Here is a 13,991-nt window from a genome sequence, read left to right on the forward strand (position 1 = left end):
TGACACAGCATGGGGTATTTTAACAAAGAAGGCACCTTATGGTGACAACATTCTACTGTTCAAACTGTAAAAATCTTTGTGTACTACTCAGGAGGTCACATTTTACTCTACATGTGACAGCCAGCCTCCGGCCCATCCTTTCCCCTGGGCTGGAGGAGAGTGGGTGGGCTGGGTCTGAGCCATGGTATCATCCCTCCATAGGCTCTGCCACCTGCTCTCCTGCAGGCAGTCCTCTGAGCCAACCCCACGCCAAAACTTCCCAGGGGGATGTTCCTACAGCCCATCCTGGAAGGGTGACTGATGCCATTCTGTTACCCAGGATTTGGGGGTTCATTAAGAGTTTCTGCTGCCACAAATATGGCTGAGCCTTCTGTGTCCCCAAACACCAGATCTCTTAATTACTCAAGGGCCACCTGCCTTTTACCCTGTGTTGCCACTTTTCTGGACATCTCAGCCTTGTTAGAGCCCACAGGGAAACTGAGGTCAGGATTTACTTTGGCAAATTCCTTGCTGCTGCTTGAGCACAAAGGGCCCTGGCACTGCAGCGGGTAGAGCTGGCTGGCATGTGCTGCGGACTGGCATCAGGGCACGCTGGTTCTGAGAGGGTGAGGAGTGGTGCCTCATCCCACCCTGGTGCTCAGGTCTGTGCCCTCCTGGTGTTCACCAGGGCTGGCCACCAGCCCTCACCTAGACTGGACATTTCTCCCAACACTGTGCCTGGTCTGGTTGCAGTGAGGGGACCCTGCAGGGTGCAGAGCCCATCAGAGCATCCTGGCTGGCAGGGATGAGCCCAGATATCTGCCCCATGGAATTTATCCATGGGTGATGGGTGCTGCCATGTTGTTGGGTGAGAGCTTCAAAGCCTCAAGGACACCAACAGACTGGAGCAGCACCAGCATCAATATTTGGAGCAGGAACACAGGGCCCAGGGTGGATTTTAGGGGCCCCTAGAGAATGTTCTTCCCCTTGTGCCTGCACCTGCTGCCTCCCTGTGCCTCTCCCGGGTCCCAGTGGGCAGCCCTGGCTGCAAATGGAGCAGCTCTATAGATGCACACACAGGATGCTGTGCCAATTCCATGCCACCCACAGCCCCAGCCTCGCTGCCCCTCACTGGCTGGTGGCTTCTCACAGATCATCCGGTCCCATCCCCACTCATTGCTCCATCTGCAGTGAGCAGCCATCCCAGTGAACAAAGAGCCTCCTTGTAGCTGTGAGCTCACGACTTGTGGCAGTGGTGGCACTTTGGGGATGCCGTGTCTCTGGAGATGCTGAGCAGTGGGGCCCCAAGGGCTGAGCTTCCCTCCCTCCCCCCTTTGGAACTGCGGGATACTGGGAGTCTCCTTGCTCCTGCATTGTGGTCAGGCACCTTGAGCCAAGCCCTCTTCTTTCTTCTTCTCCTCCCATGCTCTTTGTTTGGGACTCCTCAGTGCCTCTGGGTCTCAGTTCTCCAGTACTAAAGGTCCAATAAATTCACCTGAACTTGCTGATTCACAGCAAGGATATATTTTTAAGCTCTTGGCAACAAAATTTCCTTTCAAAACATTGCATTTTATATTTTCCTTGGCATGTATTTATTCAGCCTCCTCCTACCAAGGGGGAGCCATGGAGGTCATGGTGGAGTTACCATGGTTCCCACTACACATGCTGGTGCCAGCACCCTTAAAGGTTTGCGCAGAGGGAAGGTCTGGGTGCTGAAAACTAGAGCATCCACATCATTTCACTCACCCAGGACTGCCCAGTCCTCCTCACTCTCTCCACACTACCCTGGACTGATCAGGCCAGTGGAGGGACTGTGGTCCAAGCATCCTCCTGAGATGCCCGTGGAGCCACACTGGTGGCCCAGGTGTGGCTGTGATCAGTGGAGTGTATGGACACAAGAATGCACAAAGTCCATGTGGGCCAGAGGAAGGGAAGGACTATTTGTATACTAGTGACAGCACATGTGACCTCTCCCAGCTCCCCATCATGCTTGCTGTGCTGCAGCAGGTACCCAAAAGTAATTTAAGTCCTTTCTACAATACTGCTGTTTGAAAGAGCCGTGGTGCTCCCACCAGCAGCAGCACTGCCACTGCAGCTGCGCCTCCTGGCCCTGCAGACCTGAGAGCGATGGCATCCTTGGCTGGGGGCTCTCAGTCAAACCTGGCTCTGTTCTGACCCCATGGTTGCTGCACACACCCAGCCCTACCCAGGATGTCGCTGTACCCCTGCCACCCCTCAGTGGGGACACCAAGACTCTCATGCCTGTTCTGTTTCTGCCTTGTGGAGGTGCACAGTTATTTCTTCCTCAGGGAAAGGGCAATGGAAGGAGGGAGGGAACAAAATTCAAAGCAAACTGGGAGGCAAACACAACATCAAAGGCAAAGAGCCAGAGCCTGAATGCAGAAAAACCCGAATTCCTGTTCCCACAGCAACCAGCACTCACCCCCTCGCCCTGGCGCCGGGCGCTCACCAGGCTGGCACCAACACACCCACATTTACCTGGGGGATGCGAGGGTGGCACCTCCAATTCTGCCTTTTTCTTTTGAGCTGAATTCACCACACAGCATGGCATGGCACCACACCAAACCAAACCCAGCCTAAGAGGGATTTTGGGTTGCCTGTTCTCTTGCCAAGGAAGGAGCAGAGGGATGAAGTGGGCTTTCCAGCAGGTGCATGTGGTAGGTGCCACCACCTTTTGGGGGGTATTTTCTGAGCGGCCTAGTGGCAGATGACTCTCCTGCTGCCCTGGGTCTTGTCTGTGCATGGACCAAACATCCTGGAGAGCAATTTTAGAGGGCTCCAGCCTCTGTCAGCTGCTTCCAGTGAGCAGGAGCTGGAGACTGGCTACTCCATGCTGACTTATGGGACTCCAGGGCTGCTGACCTGCCCTGACCCAGCTGCTTTTTTGGCAAGTTGAAGAGCTGTTTGCCAGGGGTTCTGCTTCTAAAAGCCACAGCAATGCTGGCAGTTTTGCTCATGCCACAAAGCAATTTGGAAGGGGTCTGAAAGCCAGCTGGGAGCACCCTGCCCCTCCAGGACAGGTCTGCATACAGAGGTGCCAGCATGCAGTTGCACTATTGCAGGACAGAGGTGCTTTGGCAGGGAATACTCTGGTCCCCTGGGTGCCATGAGGGAATTTGGTGCTAAGGTGTTAAAAATGCAGCTCAGCTCAGGACAAGCCCAAGTGGAGTTTCAGTCTGGAGGTCTGACAGATTCAGTGGAGCTGAGTGCCCCACTAGCTAAGTGAGCTAGTGCTGGGATTAGGAGGTCCCTGAAGGTCAAAGGAACTTGAGACTGTTCAAAAATATATGAGGTATGTCAAGAAACTTGAGGGGGTTGCAAACTGTACATCTTTCTTTTGGTCATTTTCTGGGCAGACAGGTAGCTGATGTGATTTTTTCACAGGACGCTTAAGGGTGTATTTAGGTAATGATAGTATGGCCAGATATGATAGTCATTGCCATTTCTGAATAATGATGCAGGTGTACTGGTACATTGTGACAAAGCAATTGCAGCTGTTTTTTGACTTCTTATGTGGCAGTAAATGTTCTGTTAATTGCAACTGATGTGAGAAATGCAGGTCTGGCAGTTGATGCATTACCCTCAGCCTCCACCAAACCCTGTGGAGAACTTCCTCATTCAGTGTCTCCTGTGGTGTCTCACTGAAATCACAGGGCAGGAGTCACGGGCCTTGGGGGCCCATCCCCCAGCTCCTCCTCTCTCCCAGAGTCAGGACTTTGGGCCATTTGCAAATGGGGCTTCTCTTGCTCTGTTTGGGTCTTAATTAACTGATGCCCACACTGAGCTGTTAACTCTTACCTGGGATTTTATCGGTGCTGGACTTCCTGATGAGCCATCCCATCCCATCCCATCCCATCCCATCCCATCCCATCCCATCCCATCCCATCCCATCCCATCCCATCCCATCCCATCCCATCCCATATCCCCATCTACCCTGATCTAATACCTTTCCTTTCTCATCTTTCTGTCCAGGACTTTCCCATCCAATGTAAACCCTCTGATTTTCCCCTTTTTCACACCATCCTTCTGTGTGACTATAGCTGGGAAAACATCCGTGTTCCTACAGTTTCTTCAGCTCCTGGGAATGGTGTGGAGAGAAACTATTTTTTTTCTGCCATCCTATTCCTGAAATGCCCTGTCAGGGGCCTCTCCAGGACCACACATTGTGTGGGGCCGGTCTTCATCCTTCCTTCCACAGGGCTGTGCCAGCTGCCAACACTCAGCTGGCAGAGGGGATCAGCCAGGGCTTCCCATCAGGAGGTTCTGTCTGTGGTTTGAAAATAGCATTTATTTGCTCTGGGTTACCATAGTTACTGGTGGACAATGTGTGGCTCCTGCTGTTGGGTTGGGAGATTCTCTCCATTGTGGCATCACTGTATGGTTCCACCTTTACCCATGGAAAAGGAAGGAACTTCTTGAGCATTGGGTGGGCTCTGCATGCCCCCTTCCCCTTGGCACCCCTCAGCAACCAACCAGCTGCACCTGTCGTGGCAGGGTTTGTATTTCTAAGAGGAGCCAATGTGGTTTTCCCAGCATGGATCCTGTTCCTACACTGCATCTTGGAAGCAGACACTGAGAGCCAGAACACCAACCTCCCACCATGTCCCACTCCTGGTTTTTGGGAAGCTGGTCTGCAAATGGGGGTCTGGAACAGCTGACAGATCCTGGAGAGGCAATTTTGGAGACATGATGCTTGGTGAGACAGGGATGCAGTGTGGGAAGGATGCTTGGTGGCTGGGAGCCATGTGTGGGCTGTGTTCCAGGGCTCCCTGCAGAGACACCCAGAGAAGTACAAACCCAGTGTTCAGGTTAGTCCAGCACTGGAGTCTTCCAGCCATGGGTTTTTCCTGCCAGAGGCTTGTGGGTGAAGGCAGTATTTGTTATCTTCCCACAGCCATGGCAGACACCACCCCACAGAGAGAGCCTGGAGCCAGCCTGGGATGCCACTGGAACTCTCCTAACTGTGGATATTCTCCTGCTGCCCTGGTGTCACCGAAACTTAGGGAAAAACAAAAACTCTTCAACAACATTTTTATGTTAGAGAGTCAAGGCATTACTTTATTATCTAGCCAGGATGTTGTTCTAGCCAGCATGTACCACAGAAATTATCTCATCCACACATAGCCCGGGTGTGCAGAGAGAATCATTCCATGATATGTGCTTTTACAATATTTCCCCAAAACTTTTTACAGTCAAAACCCACAGAGATGCACTATTTCAAAGTTCATTGGTCCAGAGTTGAGTGACCCCAAGTATTCAGTTTCCCATTGGATCTGAATCTCCTTGCCTCTGATGCTAATTAGATCTTCATTCTTCAATTTTTTTAAAGTCCTTTCCGTAGTTGATGTTGATGGCCTTTTGTCTTTTTGACTCCCAGTCTGTTGCTATGTTAAGCCAATCAGGCCTCACCTGGAGAAACAATGTCCTGGGAAGAAGCTTCAGTTCCCTTCCCCCAGGGCAAAGGTGAATAAATCTGGCTGAAGTTATATAAAACTATTTTTTTAACTGCTATGTTTTCCAGCACTGGGAGCTGCCCTGAAGACATGGGGAGAGGATCATGTTGGGGACAGGATGTGACAGGACAAACCCAGGCCCAGCCACAACCTTTTTCAAGATGGAACTGCTGGCAGATGGTGAGAATAAGGCAGTCACAGGGCACCAAGGAAGGGAAGGATGATTTTGGGTCATTACACTCCATTTTGGGGGAGAAAATCCAGGCTGGTGAGGGCAGAAACTTTCTGCTGCCTGGGTGGGAGCTGCTTCAGAACCATGTGCTGGGCTGCTCCCAATGTGTTCTTTGTCACTGAGCTGGGCCAGTGCCATGGCTCTGCCCCCACATCCTGCTTCACTGTGCTGCCAGCTCTCCCTTGGCCTGTGGCCCTGGCAGGTAGGGAGGGAGATAAACCCTTGGCTGGCTGGCAGAACAGCACCTTCCTGCAGAGATGCTGAGCATGAGGTACTGAAGAACCGCTGCCGCAAGATGCACCAGGACAGGAGTCTCCTCTCCCCTCCCTGCCTCGCTCAGCTCATATCAGAGTCCTCACTACCAATTAGCAAATTAAATCCAATCGCTCTGGCACTTCCCAGGTATTCCTACACGGCTGCTGTGCTTGTGCTCCTCCTGCCTTGGCTTCTGCACTCTGATGGAGCATCACCTCTGGCATGCTGCCATGCCATGCCTGCTAGCCTCTCTCACAGGGTTCCCATGCCTATGGACACCTCAAGAGCTGGAGATGAGACTGAGATGGTCCCAGTGGCAGCTTGGGGGAGCCCCCGAAGCTCCTGTCCTCTTCAGCTCATGGATGCAGTGTTACCCCCCATTCTCCATTGGGCTTGACTTACATACCTAGAGAAGGATATTTTTGACTGGGTGAAGAAATTTGCCAAAACAGGGTCAGATTGCCTCCAACAATTGTTCTATGCATGGGTTGGGGTGACCAGTTTTTCTGCAGGTATATTTCTGGGCAGTGCCCCAATGTCACTCTGCCTGGCTAGGGGGACCACGGGAGATGTGCTCTGGCCTCTGGCAGCCCCTGACAGTTCACAGTGGGGCAGGATATCCAAGGCCTTACCTCCCTGCCCCATTGTCAGGAAAAGGATGTGGCAGCCTGTGCCTTACCTAGCCACGTCTCTGCTGCCCAGGACCACTCAACCCAAAATGCTGTAGGTGAGCCAACTTAACCAGCACTCAGCTATCGCTTCGCTTGAGGAAGGACAGACTGAAAGGCAGCAGGAATGTGTTTATGGTTATTCCCCTCTCAGGCTGTTTCCTTACTCGGTTTGCTGGGGAAAACCAAGCCCTGGCTGCCCCAGGAGCTGCAGTTGAGCAAAAAGACACGAGACTTTTTAAGCGTAATTTTTGTATTTCCTGGGTTTGACGTCTCCCTTGCAGGCAGTTCCTCTCCTCCAACTGCCACTGTGAAACGTCCTGGCAGTGGTGAGAGGACAGCTGACTAATCATGGGGACGAAGTGACATCTGCTCATGCGAACCCCGCCCGGGGCGGGCGGCCCACAGTAGCCACTGGCGGCTGCAGGAAGCAGCACCTGTTTTCCAAAAGCATGGGCACCTCCTCTGGAACAAGCAAGCTGGGAAGGAGCAAAACTGCAAGAATGCAGAAAAAGCTGCGGCAGAGGGAGGGAGTTTCTGTTCCTCTTGGGTTGCAAGAAATGCTCATCCAGACCCAAAATTCATATCCTGAGACCAAGTATGGTGGTCCGAACTCTGTCTGCCCCATCTCTGGCTTCATGAGCTGCCTTCTCTTCTAAGCCTCTGGAGACCAAGTGCTGCTGCCTGCAGCCAGGGACATACCCAGCCCCAAGAGATGGTATTTTAGAGCTGCCTTGGCAGGACAGAGAAGAAAAAACCACAGATTTCACCACCAGCCGAGTCCCAGGGCTGGGATTTGTCACACTGCAAAGGAAACTGAGCCCTGAATGTTTCTGGCTGCTGCAGCCAGGAAAAATGGAGGCAGACCCATGTGGGACCCCAGTCTGGGGCTGCCTCATCTCTGTCTTGTGTGCCACAGGCTGATTGGGACTTCCTCTGCCCACGCTCATCATCTACCATGGGAGTGGTATGCAACACCTCCTTTGAAGGAAGCTCCATCATGCCTTGTCAAAGATGGCCTTATTCAGACCTGACCTAGCAAAGAGAACACACCACAGGGAAATTCAGATACCCCAAAAGTCTCCAGTTAAGTTTTCAGTAGAGTGGGGGGTAGCTGGTTATCTACAGGTTCCTGCAAGCTGTTTACATTTGTGCTACAGGTTCATCCCAGGCCTCAGCCCGTGACCACCACTGCTGGTAGATGTGCTGCCCTCAGTGCTGAAATACCCAAGAAAGATGATATTTGATAGCAGAAATTACAGTGTGCCATGGACCTGCTCACCTCAATGCCACCAAAGCAGCAGATCTGCATAATGTCCCCTGGGTTTCCAAAGCTCAGTCCTCTGTTTCCTAGTGCTTTTTAGGCTGCCCATCCATCATGAAATTGTTTCGGTTGGAAAAGACAGCTGAGATCATTGAATCCAAGCACTACCCTATCTTGACCAAGGCCACCACTTAACCATGTCCCCAAATACACTAAGCCTACTTGTTTCTTGAACACTTTCAGGAACAGCAATTCCATCGCTACCTGGGCAGCCTGTGCCAATGTCCAACCACCCTTTCCATGGAGAATTTTTCCCTAATAACCAACCTGAACCTCCCCTGGCACAACTTGAGGCCATTTCCTCTCATCCTGTCCCTGTTCCCTGGGATCAGAGCCCAACTCCCCCGGCTGTCCCCTCCTGTCAGGGAGTTGTGCAGAGCCAGAAGGGCCCCCTGAGCCTCCTTTTCTCCAGGCTGAGCCCCTTTCCAGCTCCCTCAGCTGCTGCTGCTGCTCCAGCCCCTTCCCAGCTCTGTTCCCTGCCCTGGACACGCTCCAGACCCTCAATGTCTTTCTTTTTGTGAGGACCCCAGAACCAGAGGTGTCTCAGCAGTGCCCAGCAAAGAGCATGATCACTGCCCTGGGCTTGTGGCTACACCATGGCTGGCACAGGCCAGGTGTCACTGGCCACTGTTGACCACAGACAGCTGACATGGGCTCTGCAGGTGTTCCCTACTGCAGAGACAGCTTCAGTTTGGGCTCCTTGCTGGGGCAGAGCCATGGCTGAATTAATCACTGAGTTTTGGAGAAGACACAGCCAAGATAGCAAAGTTCAGTGGCTGCAGATGAAAAGGGCAAGAGCGTTTGCAGATGACAAAAGATCATACAGGGATGTTGGCTCAGAAAAGGGGAAGAGGGAGAAGAGACTCAGTGGAAAGATGTGAGGGAGATATGAAAACAATTGGTTCCTCTTTCTACTATATCCTCTAAGTACAGCACAGAAATTAAAGGGCAGCATATGTTGAACAGATTAAGAAAAGCTGATTTTATGTATTTTGTTTATTTGTTCAGAAAGTTTAGGCATTGTTCAGAGAGCCAGAGTAAGGATAGACATGGCATGAAGCCTGGGGAAAAATAAAAGTGACAATCAAGCACTGTGTTTTCCAGCACTGCTTTGAGGGTTAAAAAAACAAGAGGTTTTACAGGGGGCATAAAATTGGCTTTGTGATTCCTTTTGGGAAAGGGGGAAACACCATCACCTTTAGTCCCTGATGGAAACTGGAGACAGCTGGGATGAGCACAGACAGATGATGTCCTCACAGCCTGGTCCTGCACTGGAGTCTCTTCCAAACACTCTCCTGTCCCTGGACTGAGAAGGCTGCTGGACATGCTTGGTGTGTGCTGAGAAAGGGAGGACACCTCCCTTCAACACACGGGGACTGTGATTAGATTGCAGCTCCATACTAAGATCAGAACAGGGAACCTCCACCCAGCCAAACATCTCAACCAAATCTCTGCTTGGTCCCTCCTCCATCTTCCCTCCCGGATACACAAGGCTCTGTCCTCATCCATCCCTCACACACAGCTGGCTCCAGGCTGGCTGAGCCCAGAGGCGAGAGATGGCCTGCACAGTCCCATGCCTTTCCAAGGAACAGCCATTTCTTCCACACAGAGACTTTTTTCCCCATCAGCTGACACAGTCAGGATCACACAGGGAAGCTGAGCTCAGGAATAGCTCGTTATTACAGAATGCCTGTACATGTGTATTAGTAATATCTGCTGAGGCACTGGCTCACCCGGCTACTGCTTGTTCCCTGGGCTTCATCCTCGTGGTCCAGCCCTCCCTCCCCATTTCCATGCTTGCAGAAAAACTCCCAAGTGCTGCAGCAGCCCCTGGATTGAGATCTCTGCAGCTCACTGGGATCTGCAGGCTCGGAGCTCCCAGCTGGGGCTGCTAGGAGGGAGGTGGATCTCACCATGCAGCCCTGGGAATGGCACAGCCTGCAGGAAGGGCAGCAGGAGACACTTGGGATTAGGTTATAGGGATTTTTGGCCCACAAGGGCATTCAGGACAGATCCAACCGTGGTTGTTTTGGTGATGGTGAGGGACCAGCAGCAGGGAGGGTGGGTTCAGGACAAGGTCCTTTGGAGAACACCAGGGTTGTTTAGGGCCAGGGCAGGACTGCTCCACAGGGGACAGTGGTGGCTCTAGGCACCAGGTGCGACCTGTTGGATAATCCCCATTTCTGCAGCCTTGGGAGAAGGGAGACCCTGATCCCATGCATAAGCAGGAACAGAGCTGGTCCTACAGCCTTGGTGTGACCAGGGGGATCAGCATTGCTGTGGCAGTGCCTGGCACCACAAGGGCTCACTGTTGGACATGGTTGCTCCTGCTCAGTGCACTGTGTTTCTGCAGAAAACTGCCAGAAATTCAAAACTTCCCTGTCTTCCCTCTTCCCTGTGCTTGCATTGCAGCTCTCCTGCCTGGAGGGGTACATTCATCATGTGCCTTTCATCATCCCTGGCAAGTGGCTTTTCACATGGATTCACATCCCTAGATTTCACATCACTGCCCTTCTGAAAACCTCCCAGGCTGGAGGCACACAGAGCCTGGGAAGGATGAGGACCTTGAGCAGCCATCTCCCAGGCTCTTGTGACCTCTACAAGTTCTCCTCTTCAGTAGAGCACGGATTAAATATTAAACCCTTAAAAACAATCCCCTGCCCAAGAAAACCAGCATAAAGGCAGGGTGGGAGCTGACTGGAGTGTACCCTTGCTGTGTGTATAAGGAAACACATATCCAGTCCCAGCAAGCAGGCTCTGGCCACCTGAGGGACAGACCATGGCAAAGGTCATGAGCGAATCAAGCCAAAACCTTCTGCCTGGTATGTTTGTATTGGTTTACAGCACACTTTTTTTCTTCCACTTCCTTTGGGCAGCCCTGAACCCTCTTCTTTGCAAACAGCTCTCAGGACAGCCCAGGAACTGGGACTGTATCTGACCCAGCTGCAGGTTGCTCTGACCCAGGGAATAGGCTAGAGCAAACATCTTCTCCCACCAACCAGAGAAGTAGCACATTTCCCTCCTAAATATGGGCTAGAAATGCTCCCCAAGAGACTGGTTTGAGCTGGAGGTGTCTCCAACACTGTCAGAGGGCTGAGCACAAGGCAGGCAGCTTGTCTGGAGAGGTGGTCCCACACTTCCTTGGAAAGCCCTAACTTGCCCCTGCCTCCACCCCAAGACTTTGTAGAACACATTAATAAGATTTCCTCAGTGAGTCAGTTATTCCTCCTGTGGTTTCCACTTCTGCAATTTCAAAAATCTGTTCATGAGTCTGTTATTGCTCATTAGGGAAGAAAGCCATCCCGAGGAGACCCATACCCTCAGGAATTCTGGGAGTTATGGCTCTGCAGTCCTCAAGTTGAACTCAGCTGGTCTGCTGAGTTCAGTTTCTGAGCTGGAGTCAACCCTGGGGCACAACCCATGGTGAGCTGAAAGGAAAGCCATGACTCTGGGAATTACTTTGCCCCACAAGAGCATAGTATCCTGCAGGAGCTGTGGCTGGTGTTCTGAAGCGCAAGAAAAGCCTAATGAACTTGAGAGATATTATGACTGTTTGTTAGGCAGATCCTTACAGATATCCACAAGTATTTCTGTGAGCTGTGGAATTGCTGAAATCCATTTGCCTCTGGCTTTGTCTCAAGGCTGGGTTACCAAGATTGTTCTCCCCAGCAGGGTTCCAGCCCCATCACAGCCCTTCCCTGTGGGAAGCAGTGCTGGAGTTCACTGCCTGGTTCTGTGAAACAGGCAGCCAAACCTTGGGAAATTCACATCTCTGAGACACTACTGCCTCTTTCCCCAGTAACTTGATCTGACTGTGGCCATGGGGAAGTCCTGCAGCATTTTGGCTGTGGAAGCAGCGAGGAAGCCCAGTTCCACTGCTGAACTGTGCCCAAGGGTTATCCTGAGGGGAGGGGGTGGCTGCAGAGTGCTGCACTACACAGACACAGCTGCTTGTGGCAAAGCTCTGGGGGTGCCAAGGACTGATGCAGATGACCTCTTGTGCCAGCTGTCCGTCAGAATTCAGACTGCAGGGCACCACAGCTCAGCAGCAGCCCCATGGCCACTGTCATGCTGCTGCAGCTGGCGGGGCTATCCTCAGGCAGGTGTGATTTACCATGCAGGAAGTCCATTTATAAGATACTGGTCTGGATGTACTCTTGGATCCAGTTGTGGAGTTTCAGCCCTAAACCTCCCTTGAAGAAAACTGGACAAGTTGCTGCTCTACAGAATTCACAGTGAATGAGTGAGGCAACCTCATGTGACTTGTGGCCTTTCTTGGCCTTGAATTCAGGGCATCATCAAGCTGAGTATGCCAAGCATAGCGTACTCAAGACCCCTGCAGCAGGTAAGGATGCAAATAGAAAAAAAACTTCTAGGAGAGGGATTGGCTCCCTGCAGCACAGCCAAGAGCTGCACAGAGGGGGAAAAGAGAGGGACATGTGGGTCTTCACATAAACCCAAAGAAGTTTAAGGAGAAGGATTTCAGCACAAGGAGGACGTTTAAGGAAGAGGAACAGACTGTGCCCCAGCCACTGCCAGTGGAAGAGTTCTGGCTGCAGCCAGCTAGGCTGCTGAGCTGGTGCAGCCAATGTCAGTGCTGCTCTGGAATGCTCACGGTTCAAAAATCTGTACTCCCAGTCATTTATGGGACAGAAGATCCAGCATCATGCAGGCTGGGAGGATGAGGTGCTGGTCACTGGGCTTGCTGGGCTTGCGCTTTTCCCCATGGGATTCCAGATCTGCCTCCTTCATCTCATGGCTGAGGGATCAGGAGGATAAGCCCAGTCAGAAACCTTTCAGTCAAAGACTTGTGGAGGGCACAACTATAACTCTGAATGGCATTTAACCACGGAAAGGGAGGTGACTCAATGCAGTTCACACAGGCCACGGACTGAAGCTGTGTCAGCAATGGGAGGTGCATCCCTGGGTTCAGGACAGTGCTAACAGTCCTGCTGCCTTATCTACCCGTGCCCAGCAGCAGCCAGCTGCAGCTTTGCAAAGCAGGAACTAACATACTTCACTTTTTCCCAGCTGAGTTCTGTACCCAGCTTCACCTAAGAGGAGGTCTGAAATCAGTCAGCAGGAGCCTATGTCACCAGAGTACAGCCAAGGAGTGGAGCCACGACCCTCCCAGAGGCTCAGGCACAGGCTCTGCAGCCCAAAGCAGTGCTTGGGAAGGGCAGTAGCAGGGCAGAGTTGGAAGCACCCAGTGAGGGGCTTTAAGAGGCAGAAACCCTTTCAAATTTGTTGCCGGAAGCAATGTTGTGCCACAGCTGGTTATAAAATATCTCTCAAAGAAGCAGGTGTCTCTGAGACATTTACACAAAAGCCTGTACCGAAAATCCAGAAAAAAAAAGCGCAACTGGCAAACAGCAAGCTCTTCTCACAGTGCAGCAGCACAGCAAGACACAGCACAGCCTTCCTTTTCCAGTTCAGGCTCCTGCAGCTGCTACCAGCCCTGAGACATCATCCAGGATCTTCCCACCACCACGCTTTCTAGGTGGGACACCAAGCTTCTGCTGCCTGATGCAATCAAGCATGTTCCCCTCTCAGGTCTCAGTCACTGGGTTTACAGCAGCTGCAAGGTCCCAAAACACCTGCCTGCACTGCTCAGCTCCTCATGAACCCTCACTTACACCTTCCTGCTACTAAGCACCTTCCTGATTAAGTTTACAGCCTTTAAGGGAGTTGTAAAATTTTGATTTATTGTATTTAAGGCTCAGGTCATCTTCAGAAACCGTGCAAAAAAAGCCCTTTTGGATTGCAAGGATGGATTTACTGGGAATGGAGGCACAGGACGAGGCTGAGAGGAACCTCTAGCGGCCACAGGCTTCCTATGCAGCAAACCTCCTGGCAGTGCAGGGCTGGCCAGAGAATCAACCATCTGGGAATTGTTTCTGCCAGCTCAGCAATCCCTTTTCCACACTGCATTGCCTTAAACCACAGCTCTGCTCTTGGAAATGTATAGCAGCATGGGAAGGCCAGATTTTTGTATGGGGTGGATATAGAGGGGTGGGAGTTTTTTAAAGGGAAATACCCAAATCCCTTTGGCCTGATAG

Source organism: Parus major, chromosome 14, assembly GCF_001522545.3.
Source record: "Parus major isolate Abel chromosome 14, Parus_major1.1, whole genome shotgun sequence".
Classification (NCBI taxonomy): Eukaryota; Metazoa; Chordata; class Aves; order Passeriformes; family Paridae; genus Parus; species Parus major.